The sequence below is a fragment of the Gopherus flavomarginatus genome, chromosome 1 (genome assembly GCF_025201925.1).
Source record: "Gopherus flavomarginatus isolate rGopFla2 chromosome 1, rGopFla2.mat.asm, whole genome shotgun sequence".
Classification (NCBI taxonomy): Eukaryota; Metazoa; Chordata; order Testudines; family Testudinidae; genus Gopherus; species Gopherus flavomarginatus.
In genome coordinates this window covers 12883741-12898468 of record NC_066617.1, presented here as the reverse complement: position 1 = coordinate 12898468, position 14728 = coordinate 12883741, and the positions used below count along the sequence as shown (strand labels likewise).

The window sequence follows — 14728 nt, the reverse complement described above, 5'->3', positions numbered from 1 at the left end:
TGTCTTCTGTCTCATGTTCTTGAGTTCTACAACCAAAAGCTCCTTTTTCTTTGCCCCTCTCTGCTCCCTCACCATAACCCACTCACAGTGGTTGTCCTTGGTCAGAGAGGATCCAGCATTCAGAGGTGCATCTGTGTGAGTGCAACTCCCACCTGGGGAAGACGACACCTTGCTTGCTCTGTCATCTGAGTACTTGCTTTGCCTTGCCTTGCTAGCTGATTGTCTGTGAACCTCTGCACATCAGTCTCTTAGTAATTTTCAGCTCTCTGCAGGCTGGGCAGAAACACTGCCCCACCAAAACTGATTTCAGCTCTCATTGAGCATTTAAAATAATAGAGGCTCTGAATAAAGCCTATTTAGCTATTTCTTTGAACAGTGGGGGGAACAGGTTAAACCAATCCAGGGAGGACATTTGGTGAGGGGCCACACCTCCTGGCTGAAATATTTGTCCCCACCCCTTTTACTTTCACAAGGGTTTGGCATTCAAGCCCCTGACTTACCCAAGTCCTTTCAGTGGAGGGTGACCCCCTCATTTGGGACAGGTTAAGCACAGTTCTGCTCCTCTTTAGTCATACAATAATGACAACATTGGTAACAACAGCATTTCACTACCCCTGCGTTCACTACTAAAGTGATTTGTAACCCAACACCAGCCAAAAATGATTACTTTGAGCAACACACTGCTCTATCTGCTGGATATCTAAGAAGAGTAGATGAGTTCATGTAAATACAGTTTGCACTTGAAGTCTTTCCCCGTCCCAGCTAGCTGTCAGGGAAGAATTCATTCAGACCCTGCTTACATATAAATCATTAAATATTAATTGCAGCAGGGACTAGAACCTAGGTCTCCCCGGTGCCTGCACTAACTACCAGGCTTGTAGAGTCATTATCTTACCTAAATATTGGATCAGCATTTCATAGGAAGCAGAACGGTTTCAATAGGAGAGATTGAGAGGTACCTCCCCTGTGAATACCATGTAACTTAGTGGTTGGGGCACTTTCCTAGGAGGTAGGAAACCTGGAGTCAAGTCTCTGCTCTAAATCAGGCAGAGTGGAGATTTGAAGCAGGGCCTCCCATGTCCAGGGGAGTGTGCTAAACACTCTGCTACTGAGCAAAAAGGGGAAACCATCACCTCTTCCTCCTGGTCGTTCTTTGTGAGAAAGGACTGACCTGGCTTGGGTGGGCATCTAACTCCAGGAAAGGCTTTGTGACTGTGAATCCTAAACAGAGATAGGCGCTTAACTTTGGGCTAGAAGGAGGAGCCTAACTAGGCCACATCCTTCAGCATTTATTACTGGCTAGATGAGGTAGTTCCCTTATCTGCTTGCTGGCTTCTCTGATGCCTATTCTTAGGCACTTAACTCTGCCCGTGCATTGTATAGGAAGTCTGGGTGCCTAACTCACAGCTGTGGATTCCACTAGGCAGCCGGGCACCTAAACATTAGGTGTTGCCATGCTGAGCCCAAGTTATTTAGATTGCCTCGCACACACTGTGGCTATAGCAGTGACAACCAGATCTGTGTTGAAAATGATGGGAAACAAGTTTACTAGCTGGTGATATTGCTTCTCTGCTTCCTGGGACTTGGGTTGTCCCTTATGCCTGTGCAAAGCAAATGTGGAACATTAACACTTTGCTGTAGTAGCATGTTACAAGCACTAAGCAAAGGTATAAGCCGAGTAGTTATAGCTGTGTTGGTCCCAGGATGTTAGAGAGACAAGGTGGGTGAGTGTAGCAAGGCAGAGTGGCCTCACTCCACTGGAGAACGAGGGACCACTGCACTCCTCCTGGTGGGCAGAGCTGAATCCACCCGACTCCCCTCTCCAGAAGTACCAGGGTGGGACAGGATGTATAAAGGGAGGGTTCAGTTGAGCAGGAGCCAGAGAAGGTGACGGATGCCTCCACTCTGCTTCGTCACCCCGGAGCTGAACCTGCGCCCTGCAGCATCCTGCCCACAGAGGAGACTGGGCCTGAAGAGGCCTTGCTGGGACTGCCATCCACTATGCGCTGACTGTCTGGCTACCTTGCTGACTGACTGTAGGTCAGCGTGTTGCGACTGGATCCCCACTCACCCAGTGGCAGACCACTCTGACACTGTTAGGGGCCTGGGCTGAGATGCGGTGGAGTTGGGCCGGCCTGTGTCCCCCTACCTCCTGCCACACCACCCTGGGGGCGGCAGACTCTCCACTCTAGGCCAGGAGGCCTGTATGAATCTATCGTCCGTCAAGCTTGGACGCTAGGCACGGTTGGTGCTCATCCCTACTGGAGCCCCTAGGCTGTGGTGGTGCTGCCCTCTCCCCAGGCGGTGTGGATGCTCACCCCTACCAGAACCCCTAGACTGTCTGTGTTTATTGGCTGCCTTAGCTGCTGCTTCGTCCTGCCCCAAAGAGCTAGGGCTCCAGACTGTTAAGTGCTGCCAGCCCCAGCTGAGGGGCTGTGTACTCAGTGCTCTGCCACGCCCAGGGGAGGAGACAAAAGCACCAGACTATTATTGTTTGTTTGCCATTTAGATGGGCACAGAACTAGAGACTATTTACGGCTCGGCCCTGCCAGCGTGACCCGAACCCAAGAGTTACCGCCCAGTACAGCGAGACGGAGTGGCCTCCCTCTTCACTGGAGTGTGAGGAACCACTACAGCATGGTAATAGCTTTTATTGGGCCAATTTCTGTTGGTGAGAGAGACAAGCTTGCAAGCCACATAGCATAGGTGCCGACTTCGTGGGTGATCCAGCTCTGGAGCACTCCTGGAAAAAAATTAGTGGGTGCTTAGCACCTACTGGCAGTCAAGCTCCCCCCTCCCTGTTCCACAGCCTGCAGGAGGCGCTGGGAGGGGGAGAAGTAGGGATGGGGCACTCAGGGAGGGGGTGGGGGAGGGATGGGAAGAGGTGTGGCAGGGTTGGGGCCATGGGGGGAAGGGGAAGAGTGGGTAGGAAGAGATGGGATGGGGCTTGGAGGAAGGGGTGGAATGGGGGTGGGCTAGGGGTGGGGGGAAGCGTCGAGCACCCCCGAGTGAGAGAAAGTCGGCCCCTATGCCACAGGACAAATGCAAAGTACTCCACTTAGGAAGGACCAATCCATTGCACACATACAAAATGGGAAATGACTGCCTAGGAAGGAGTACTGCAGAAATGGATCTGGGAGTCATAGTGAATCACAAGCTAAATATGAGTCAACATTGTAACGCTGTTGCAAAAAAAGCAAACATCATTCTGGGATGTATTAGCAGGAGTGTTCTAAGCAAGACCCGAGAAGTAATTCTTCTGCCGTACTCCGTGCTGATTAGGCCTCAGTTGGAGTATTGTGTCCAGTTCTGGGTGCCACATTTCAGGAAAGATGTGGACAAATTGGAGAAAGTCCAGAAAAGAGCAACAAAAATGATTAAAGATCTAGAAAACATGACCTATGAGAGAAGATTGAAATAATTGGGTTTGTTTAATCTGGAGAAGAGAAGACTGAGAGGAAACATAACAGTTTTCAAGTTCATAAAAAGTTGTTACAAGGAGGAGGGAGAAAAATTGTTGTTCTTATCCTCTGAGGATAGGACAAGAAGCAATGTGCTTAAATTGCAGTAAGGGCAGTTTAGGTTGGGCATTAGGAAAAACTTCTTAACTGTCAGAGTGGTTAAGCATTGGAATAAATTGCCTAGGGAGGTGGTGGAATTTCCATCGTTGGGGATTTTTAAGAGCAGGTTGGACAAATGTCCATCAGGAATGGTCTAGATAGTACTTAGTCCTGCCTTGAATGCAGGGGACTGGACTAGATGACCTCTTGAGGTCCCTTCCAGTTCTATGATTCTGTGATTCTATAGAACTCTTCTTAAGGTCTGGGAAAGGTCTAACAAATTATTTATCATAAGTACAGGTTTCAGAGTAGCAGCCATGTTAGTCTGTATCCACAAAAAGAACAGGAGTACTTATGGCACCTTAGAGACTAACAAATTTATTTGAGCATAAGGTTTCGTGGGCTACAGCTCACTTCATCGGATGCATGGACTGGAACATATAGTGAGGAGATATATACACATACAGAGAACATGAAAAGGTGGGAGTTGTCTTACCAAATCTGAGAGGCCAATTAAGTAAGGAAAAAAAACTTCTGAAGTGATAATCAAGATAATCAAGCCTTGATTATCACTTCAAAAGTTTTTTTCCTTACTTAATTGGCCTCTCAGATTTGGTAAGACAACTCCCACCTTTTCATGTTCTCTGTATGTGTATATATCTCCTCACTATATGTTCCAGTCCATGCATCCGAAGAAGTGGGCTGTAGCCCACGAAAGCTTATGCTCAAATAAATTTGTTAGTCTCTAAGGTGCCACAAGTACTCCTGTTCTTGTAGCATAAGTAGTTAGCACATATTGTATGGGACCATCAAAGATAGAATGGCCTGTTAACACCTCAGCCGTCATAAGACAAAAAGGGGGGTTATGGGTTATAGATGGTCATAGTAAGCCATAAATCCAGTGACCTTGTGCAGCCCATGAGTTTTAGGCTCTGTTTGTACTATGGATCCTACCGTGGCACAGCTGTAAGATCTCCTGTGGAGCTGCTCTATGCTGATGAGAGAGCTCTCCCGCCGGCCTAATGAAACCACCCCCCAACGAGTGGTGGGAGCTATGTTGGTGGGAGACTGTCTTCCGCTGACATACCGCTGTCCGCACCGGTGCTTTTGTCGGTGAAACTTATGTCAGTTGGGGGTGTGTGTGTGTTTTTTTTCCCCCCCACCCCTGACCAATAAAAGTTTTGCCAACAAAAGGGATAGTGTAGACAAAGCCTTAGTATATAGCAAAGTTATGACTATAAGCTCCCAGGCTTATCTTTTGAACATGTGCTGGTTTCCTTTGAGGATGAGGACTGAGAGGTCAGACATAGCGTGATTGCTTTGTGAAAAGCATTTGCCCAAAGGTGATGTGGTGATTGTCTTTTATCATTTTCCTGTGTGCATTCATTCAAGTGCATAGTGATTGTCTGGTTTCACCCTCATAATTGTCAGTGGGGCATTTATTGCACTGGACAAAGTACACCACATATTGTGATAGGAATGTGCAGTATCCATGGACCTTGGCAGGTGTGTTTTGGGAGGATTTTGATCATTGTAGCAGCGTAGATGTGTCCGCAGATTTTGCATCTGTTGTTCTGGCAGAGTTTGGTGCTGCTTCATGTGGGTGTGCCTGGTATGCAGAGAGCAAAACCTGCGCAACACTTTCAAAAGGCGAGGCTGGGAGCGTAAATTCATAATGCTAATAGACACTAAAACTCATGGATAAAAATCAGTGATTGATTAAAAAATCATTTTTTATTTAAATCAGATTTTTTTGATAAAATGCATTTTGAGGAAAAAACCCATCTAAAGATAGATACATTATAGCTCAAAGATATCTCATCATCGAATAGGGATTATAAATTCTAATTCTATAGTATGAGACAATATGTAATGTTTAAGAAACATTTTGTAAATGAGTTCCAGTAGTTCACAGATTAGGGACCCAATTTTATGGGATTTCAAGGGCTTCTGTATAGATTTAGGTTAAATCTTTCTATCTACCCAATGGGATTCAGTGCTCAGTCTAGAAGATACCATCAGAGATGCTTAGTTTTGCAGTTCTCAGACTGGATTTATATTTACGGATATAACATGCTTGTTAACAGAAAAAAATGTTTTAAAATCATATATATAGAGGTCAGAAATAACGGACCTCAACCCTATTGTTTTTCAAATTTGTGTACACAGGGTCAATCCCTTACCTCTCTAAAAGTGCAGAGTTTCAAAAAGTTCAGTGAACAGAAGATTGTTGGGGGCAGAATAGATCTGGACAAGGAGAACAAGTCTGGAGACCAATGTGAGAAGGGAGGGACAGGCAGTAGAAACAAAAGTGAAACTCTGAGCAGCGTATTCCAGAAGTCTTGAGGTCCTTCTGAGTGTAGCCTTCATTGATCTGAGATCTACCATACCATTCTCTCACTAGAAGGGGAAAACCTATGGCAGCAGGCCGTAAAAGAGACCCAGCTTGGGAATAAGAACCAATTCAAGAAATATAAGTTTTCTGATGATGGTTTTAAAGAAAGTCATACCAGTGAACTGGTGGAAGTCACTTAAGCACTTGGATTCAGAGACTGTTGAAGTGATTAACCTCACTTTTAACAGCAGTAGCTTCTTCTGCCAGTGTAGAAAGAGAATATTTTCTCTCTTTAGACTAATTCATTCCAAATTGAGAAATTGTTGGGACCCAAAAAAGCAGGAAAGCTTTTTTATTTTCCAGATTATGAACACACAGGAAAATGAAGGTGAAGACAACTGAGTTAGCTGCAGAAGCCAATATTTTAAGTTTCTCATGTTGACCTGGCTGATGTAGTTGATTTTTAAATTTTGTTAAATTCGTTTAACTATCTTAGTTAAACAACTTTAATAAAAGCAAACCTGATTTTAAAAAAAACTTGGAAGTTTAATTAAATTAATTATATGCTTGTTTTGTTATGTTTGCTCTGTTAAAGGAAGAAAAAATCAGAATACATAACATTGTTGTTTTAGTTGAATAAAACAATTTAAATGTCTGTCTGCTGATGTTCTCCTCCTAATACAGCATAGCAAGAAAATCTTCCAAATATTAATGATTAACCTGTTGAATTGGAGATCGTTCACCTCCCAATGACTTCATAAATATCTGCTTCAATTACCTTTGGTAAACGAAATAACCAAACAATCATTCATTTTCTGATATAGCTGTAAAACTAATCTGAAAAGTTTTCAAAAGAAAATCATTTAAAAAAATGTATAGTGTGTACCTTCTAAAAATGAAACCTACATCTATCTGAGTTGTGAAGAATATGTATTAAGGTTATAACAATCAAAAAGAATGCACTTTTATGTAGAAAACTATGATTAAATCGAGTCTTTCTGACTATTATATCAAATTGATTTAAATCATGATTTTGATCAATCAAATCCACCCTGCTGTCAGTTAAAGAGAATCATCCTTTGCCATTTTAGGGCCCAGGCCTGCATTCTGAAAGGCAGTGATCCTTTGGAGCAGTCAGTGGGCACAGAGGCAGAATCAAGCTCTCCTTGCACACCAGGAAGCCCCACTGAAATCAGTTTGGCCTGAGTCCACAGAAGGGATTTCGATGCCTCATAGATCACTGGAACCACACTGTGATCCTCAAAGTCTGAGTTAGGGAGCATAGGTGCCCATACAATGAATAGGGAGAGATAGGCGTCTTGGAATGCAATTCACTAAGCCAGCACATGAGATGGGGAGCCACCTACGCAAGGCAATGGGAGATGCTATTAAGAGGGGTGTGTGCTGAGCCCCTCCCCTCCCTGAGACGGGTGCTGAAGTCTGAGTTGCAGAGAGGCGCCCAGCTCTGCTAGTAATCCAGAAAACAGGGAAGATAGGCATGCGATCCTCCGCCTAACTCGTGTACGGGGCTGGAGAGCCCTTCTGACTTTTTCTCTGGCTCAGTGATTATTTATTTAAAGATTCAATTACTTAAAGTGGAATAAATTCAGTAGGAGAGATTGCAGAAGGCCAACACTGGAATGCCTCATAGCCCAGTGATTAGGGCACTCACCTGAGAGGTGGCAGAATAGTGTTCAAATCCTTTTTCAGCAGGGGAACTTGGACCAGGGTCTCCCACAGACAGAGTGAATATCCAGACCACTAGGCTAACAGTTGTAAGGGAATTCTCCCTCCCACCCAGCTATTTTGCGTGGCATTATGCACACCTACAGGACTGGGCCCCACAGGTGACCTAGACTTGCAAATGCTGGTCTTCCCTGGTTTGTGGATCGCTTTGGGGCTTAGGCGGGACATGGGCATGTGGGCACCTAGAGGGAAGCAGCAGAGTGTGTGCTTAGAGGCAGAAACTTAGGCACCAGGAGGACATTTACTTCTGAGAGCTTGGCTATACTGGCGCTTTACAGCGCTGCAACTTTCTCGCTCAGGGGTGTGGAAAAAAACACCCCCCTGAGCCCAGCAAGTTACAGCGCTGCAAAGCGCCAGTGTAAACACTGCTCCCAGCGCTGTAAGCTAATCTCCATGGGGAGGTGGAGTATGTGCAGCACTGGGAGAGCTCTCTCAGCGCTGGCGCTGCGACCACACTCCAAAGCACTGCTGCGGGAGCGCTCCCGCAGCAGCGCTGTGTAGCTCTAAGTGTAGCCATACCCTAAAACTTCAAAGGTGAGTGACTTTTGGCACCTACATGGATAGTTGGGAGCCAGGTGGGAGTTTTGTGGCTCACTGTGGTGCCTAAAAATGGGCCTTAGGTGCCGATGTCTGGTATTTTGTGGATCCAGGCCTTTGTGATTTGCAAGCAATGCAGGATTGGTCCCTTAGAACAAAGGTTCTCAACCTTTTTTTTTCTGAGACTCCCCCCAACATGCTATAAAAACTCCACAGCCCAGCTGTGCCACAACCACTGTTCTGCATATAAAAGCCAGGGCTGGTGTTAGGGGGTAGCAAGGAAGGCAATTGCCCAGGGCCCCACACCACACAGGGCCTCGCAAAACTAAGTTGCTCAGGCTTCAGCCCTGTGTGGCAGGGCTCGGGGCCCTGGGCTGCAGCCCTGCATGGTGGGGTTTTGGCTTTCTGCCCTGGGCCCTAGCAAGTCTAACATCAGTAATGCTTGGCAGACCCCCTGAAACCTGCTCACAGGCCCTGGACCCTTGGCTGAGAACCACTGCCTTAGAAAATACTTGGAAACGGCCAGGGAGCAATCACAATGGTCGTGAAACTTGCTAAGCTAAAACATCCAGTTCAGTCTGGGGAACTAAAAGATACTGCACATGCCAGACCTGATCCTACCGTCAGTGATGTCAATGGCAGCTTTTTGGCATTCAGTTCATCATTTGCAATTGAATCTGTATGGCTTTGCCCCTGGCTTCGGGAGTGGAGGGGCAGAACCTATCATTCTAGGTTCTTGTGCCATGCTCACCAAGGGGAACAGTCCAGCATAAATACTCTGACAAAGTTCCTCCTCTACCTTGATGGGTCCTGTGCTTATTGCCGGATTTGCTCGCCTCAGATTCACCATGTGGGTCAGGAAACAGCCCAGAGACCTTCCCCTCTGGTAGAAGCCAGAGTCCAGGTCAGTTTCTCCTGTGTCTGATCAGGAGTTGGGAGGTTTGGGAGGAACCCAGGCCTGCCCTCTACTCCAGGTTCCAGCCCAGGGCCCTGTGGATTGCAGCTGTCTAGAGTGCCTCCTGGTACCGCTGTGTGACAGCTACAACTCCCTGGGCTACTTCCCCATGGCCTCCTCCCAACACCACCTTTATCCTCACCACAGGACCTTCCTCCTGATGTCTGGTAATGGTTGTACTTCTCAGTCCTCCAGCAGTATGCCTGCCCACTCTCAGCCCCTTGCATACCTCTTGCTCCCAGTTCTCCTCACACACTTCCTCCCCTCTGGTTCCCTTTAGCCTGACTAGAGTGAGCCCTTTTATAGCATCAGAGGGGCCTTAATTAGAGTCAGGTGTTTAACAGCTTCACCTGACTCTTAGGTTAATTGGAATCAGGTGTTCTCACCTGTTCCCTGGAGCAGCCCCTGCTCTGGTCACTCAGGGAACAGAAAACTGCTTATCCAATGGCCAATATATCTCCCTTCTACTAATCTGCTGTTCTCAACGGGCCTGGGTCTATCACAATACACAGACCAGATCCAATTAGATTATCCAAGCTATCTAAGTTTTTCTTATAGTGTGCAGCTTTCTCTTTGTAAACAAGTTAGTTGAACTAATTAGAGATATTATTGTATCTAATTTTATCTGTCTAAATGTTATCTCATCCAGCGATACTCCGACCTCAGTGGTTCAGGAGCCAAATTAGTGATCAACATTACCCAAAAGAGCCACAGTCCTGAGAATTCATTGTTTCACTTACTATATATACACATTATTCTCACAGCAAAATGACTGACTGAGTATTATTATCTTATCAACTACAATTGGCTAATAACATAGTAAAAGCACACTGATTGGTTAATAACTTAAATCACACCGGGTTTTAATACCATGTGCTTCAAAGAGTGACACATTAAAGAGCCACTTGCAGCTCGCAAGCCTCGGTCTGAGTATTACTGATGGACTCTCTATATTTATATTGTATTCAGTACTGTACTGTGGTGTTAAGCATAGTGGAATAGATCTGTTCCCATTGAAGTCAAGGCTCTGGGTGTCATCAAACCTCATATAGATGTATTTGTACATTGTATACTCAATGCCATTTCTGTCAACAGGGGCAGGATCAGCCCTGTAATTTGGGGAGCATTTCTAGTTTTCCGGATCAAAATGGATCTCTTCTTGGAATATTTTTGAACCATCGCAGCACTTTCCAAGTAGTTGTTTGCCCTTCATAAAATCTTGCAGAGTGTTCAATGTCACAAGGAAACTGTCACTGGATATAAACGAGATCAGTTGTTGAAGGACTCTGCTTAGAGTCTTTAATTTTGAAAAGGACGGAAATGTTGAAGAAATGATCCTTAAGAGGTTTCCAACAGGTACTTTGTCTAAAAAGAAAGCCAGGCTCCTTCCCTCGAAGGTGGGAGGCTGGTTTTTAATGTGTGCAGCAGTGCTTCTGAATGATGCTCCATTTGCATGGTGCAGAGACTTAGAGAGGGGGTAAGTATTGTACTATGCTGATCCTTTAAAAGTGTGGGGTTATTGAGAAGCTGCCTTGACCTAGATTCTCAGATTTCACTCGGAGCTGCAAACTGCTTGCCTTATTCGTGCATGTCATCCCATTAACACTCAGTGGGATAACTTGCCAAAGGTGGGGCGAATGTGATCCATTTGATGGGACTGTCCTGATAGACATGTTCACTGCGTTGGAGTAATCTGAAGAGTTAAGAGAAGGACCGGGTATGTCTACACTGTATGCTAAGCCTAGGCATTTGGACCTGGGCTGTTGGACTTGGTGCTCGAGCATCTTTACTGCATTGTAAACTTGCATTTACAATTGCTGGACCCGGGTCTCACAGCTGCGCTAACGCTTCCATATTGCACCATGCAAACCTTCTGACTGAGGTGTGTGGCTTGAGCTGCATCCGCAGCAGGACTCAGGCTCTGACCTACCCTGCTAGGAAGTCCTAGGACCAGGGCCCTGGTTGCTTGCTGACCTGAGTCAGACTGATTTTGTTTGTGCACAGAAGTGGGGCTTGGGCTCAGACTTGAGTCAGAGCCTGGGCTTAGTGTGCAGTGCGGACATACTCATTGAAACATAGGCCGCAAAGAGAACACTGGTCCCTTCCCCCCAGCCGATGGAGGGGAGGAGAACACCTGATCTTCACAAACCACGGCAGCTTGCACTTGCTGTGATGTGCGGCTAGCAGAGAAGACCAGTTCAAGCATGCAAGGTGCCATCGTGAGCTGAGCAGCTTGGTGCCCACAAGCAACCAGTTTCAGTGCAGTATAGCGCTGAAAGCTTTCCAGGGCGCTTGGAAAGGGTCCTGTGGATTTTGTGCTAGAACTAGCCTGTTGTCTCTGAGCCAGGCTGCTCTGCTCAAGCTGTCATGTTACATTTGAGGACCTGGGGTCTCCAAGGGGCTGGCTGTGGCACTGTGTATGATCTGCCAGATCTGTGGAGTAGGTTGCTTAGACCATGACAGACCATTGCATGCTGCATCCTGCCCTGTCACTCCGTTCACAGGGCAATGATGCCTCCCGAGAGCTGTCATCTGCGTAGGCTAGGAGGCTTATGTCATGATCAAGTATCCTCTGCTGGAACCTGCTCTCTCTGTGGGACAAACAGCTTGGATCAACAAGGAGCATCTCATGCTGGGAGCTGCCCTTTCTCCCAGCTAGGCTGTGTGGGTCACAGCAGAGCACTACATGTTGGGAGCTGCCCTTTCCATAGGTCAGCATGCTCAGATATAGGATGAAGCACGTTTGGAGCTCCCTTCCCGCCCAGCACAACACCGCGTCCTCACTGAGGCCAGGAGCCATGCGAACTGCACTGGATTATTTCAGCGTCTCTAGTCCAGATAGTATTTTACCATGTCCAGCAGAATATGTTCCTCATGCCCATTGTGTACCTGCACTTAGCCATCGAAACTGCCATGTCCAACCAAGAGCTCCATAAAGCCACATAATTAATAGCACCTGTCTGTCACAGGGTGACTTGCTCCTTTAAGGGGACATGGAGTCCAGCCCCACCTGTGACTAAACAGCTGCCTCCCAGTGAAGGCTGTGATGCTGGGTGATTGCCTGAGGAGCATCTGGTCCTTAAAGACCAGCAGGAGCATTGCAGGGGGTAGAGAAACTCCTGGGTCAGGACAAGGTCCCACGAGGACTGAGAGAAGTGAGAGGATAAAGCGTATGGGAATTGTAGCCCACGCTGGGCAGAGCAAAAACATTTTTGGTGGGAGGTGGTGTGGCCTAGTGATGAGCACACTGAACTGGGGCTCAAGAGAACAAGGGTCTGTTCCTCGCTCTGCGGGGAGTCTCCTGGATGCCCTTGGGTAAATCTCTTCACATCTATGTGCCACAGGTTTTCCCCCCGTGTAAAATGAAGATTGTGATACTCTGTTGTAAAGCACTTTGAGATCTAATAGTGAAAAGCACTTAAGAGCTAGGTATTATTATGGTATCTTGCCAAGGGCTTTAGGTTTAATCAAGTTATTCTCTGAGACAAGTACCAGAAACAGACTGTGGAGTGGCATTGATCCTTTCTGGGCCAAGCGGCCTAACTCCTGCCTCTCCTAAAAATTCCCTCTCACCTAGGTGGCTCCCAGCAGGTCTGTTCTTAGTCACATGTTGTCCCTGTCATGTGACCCTTGGGCTCCAAAGCTGGGGTTGAGACCCTGCCTAATGTTAAGAGGCCAGCTCATCCTGTGACTGCATCCAAGAAAATTCAGAGCTGTTCCTGTCCTGCTGTCAAACCCCAGAATTCTCCGTCTCATCACAGCCTCCAAAGAGGGCTTTTATACATCTTAATACCTTTTTGGGATATAAAATCTTTCAAGGTAATGACTTTGCACTTACATCCCTTCCCACTTGTTCTAAATGGCATTATAAAGATGGGAGAAAATCATTATCCCCATGTTACAGATGAGGAAAGTGAGGCACATAGTGGTTTAATGAGTTGCACCAAGTCCCATGGCAAGTCAGTGACAGAGTCAGGACTCAAACCCACTTTCAGTTGTGTGCTTAGGCTACTCAATCACAGCTGCTCCCATCATGCATAGGCTAAAAAGCCCTGCCACTTGGAGTTTGGAGGCCTTCTAGACTAGTTCCATAGAACAGTGAGGCCTTGGTAGCTGTGAAGTCATAGAAGGATGTATTCTGGAATGGCAGGAAAGCAGGAGTCAGCTGGCATGACCATGCCAGCTCTGTAGTAGTATTTTAAAAGAGATGTCTGCATGTAGACCTGTGCTGGATACCTGGTTCTGCTTCTTTGTCCCTTGAGGGCTGCCACACCTAATTTCACAGTTACCTAATTGTTTGGCCAGCTAGCCCGAAGCAGTTTCCTCTCTCGCTTTGACATGGAGCTTTAGCACTTGGAGTTCGACAGATTTAAAGCTTGTCAAGCTTACATCTAAAAGTTATAGATTATAAATCACACATTAGATATGGGCTTGAACCGAAACTACAGCTCTATGTCCCAACGAGCTCTGGTGGATCCAATTTTGTTTTCCATATGATAGGTGGTACCATTTTCCACTGTTCAATTTCCTGCCCCCCCCCAACACGTGATTAGAAATCCAAAGGATCGACACTCAGTTACTCTGTTCATGCACTTGAGGAAAAAACGGTTGTGGCAGGGAGAAAGGAAAAGGTGGGGGTAAAATGTTTTTGTGCTTCCTGTAATATATGCTCTGTTTCCCATAGTCCTTTGCAGAGAGAACAGCCATATGGCCATGCCCCCAATCCATCCCCGACTCACTCCCTACCTCTCCTGGCATGCCCCCGATCAGCCCCCCTACAGTAGGATCTTGGAGCACGGCTGGCATAATGTCTTTACATTAGCTGGGGAGACCTCCTGAACAGAGATATTATTGGAGGGCAGGGGCTGGTTCCATCCCCCTAAGGCCCCTGTTGGTTGCCAAAGTAACCAGGTTCTTGTGAAGTCAGGGAAGTGTTACATCTCAAGCTGCCCAAGGCCCAGTGTGATGACCTCCAGCAATGACGCCTGCAGCAAGCTCACCATGCTGTAGGAATCTTTCGTCCATTGTAAAGGACTCTTTCTGTGACCTCAGTTCCATGGTCTTGCATTTCTGATGTAAATAATTTTCAAGGAGAGGAGGTCACCAAAGGAACATGGGCGAATGAGGGACCTGTGTGAGGTGTGAAGGGAGTCGCGTTTGGGTATCAGGACAGGGTTCTCCTCTCAGTGTGGATTATACAAAGGAAAAATGAGCTGGAGTTGACAAGAGAGGAGGAATTTAAAATGGTGAAACTCTAGGTCCTGTCTTCTTTTATGCAAAGAGCCAGTATTGACAGAGATGACGACTCAGGAGACAAGAGACAGAAGTGCAGTTGTGAGTCTGCCAGCAGTGGGAAGAAACAACCAAGGAAAATAGATTATTTTTTATTAGATTTCTTTTGCTGCCTGTGAATGGGATTAGATGCCAAATTAAGCATGAGCAGGTGAATGGTAGAATAATCAGTATTACCAGCGGCACCATCCAAAAATTAGGGGTGAGGCCTCCCCAAATCATCAGGTTGGTTTAAAAACCTTCAGATTTTTTTTACGGAGTGCTTGAGTCTCTGCAACTCTGAGACAATTTTTTTTTTTTTAA

The 14728-nt window shown here is 46.5% G+C and overlaps 1 protein-coding gene across 3 annotated transcripts in view; it reads left to right on the top strand.

Annotated features, from left to right (window-relative positions):
• Positions 1-14728, top strand: part of SFMBT2 (Scm like with four mbt domains 2) — a 205969-nt gene that overhangs the window by 15785 nt on the left and 175456 nt on the right. Inside the window, exon 2 of one of the 3 annotated variants that reach the window (XM_050936825.1) lies at positions 9020-9082. The exons of the other annotated variants lie outside the window; for them this stretch is intronic. The gene's annotated coding sequence lies outside the window, so the exon portion shown is untranslated. The remainder of the gene's footprint in view (positions 1-9019; positions 9083-14728) is intronic. 3 annotated transcript variants of the gene reach the window in all.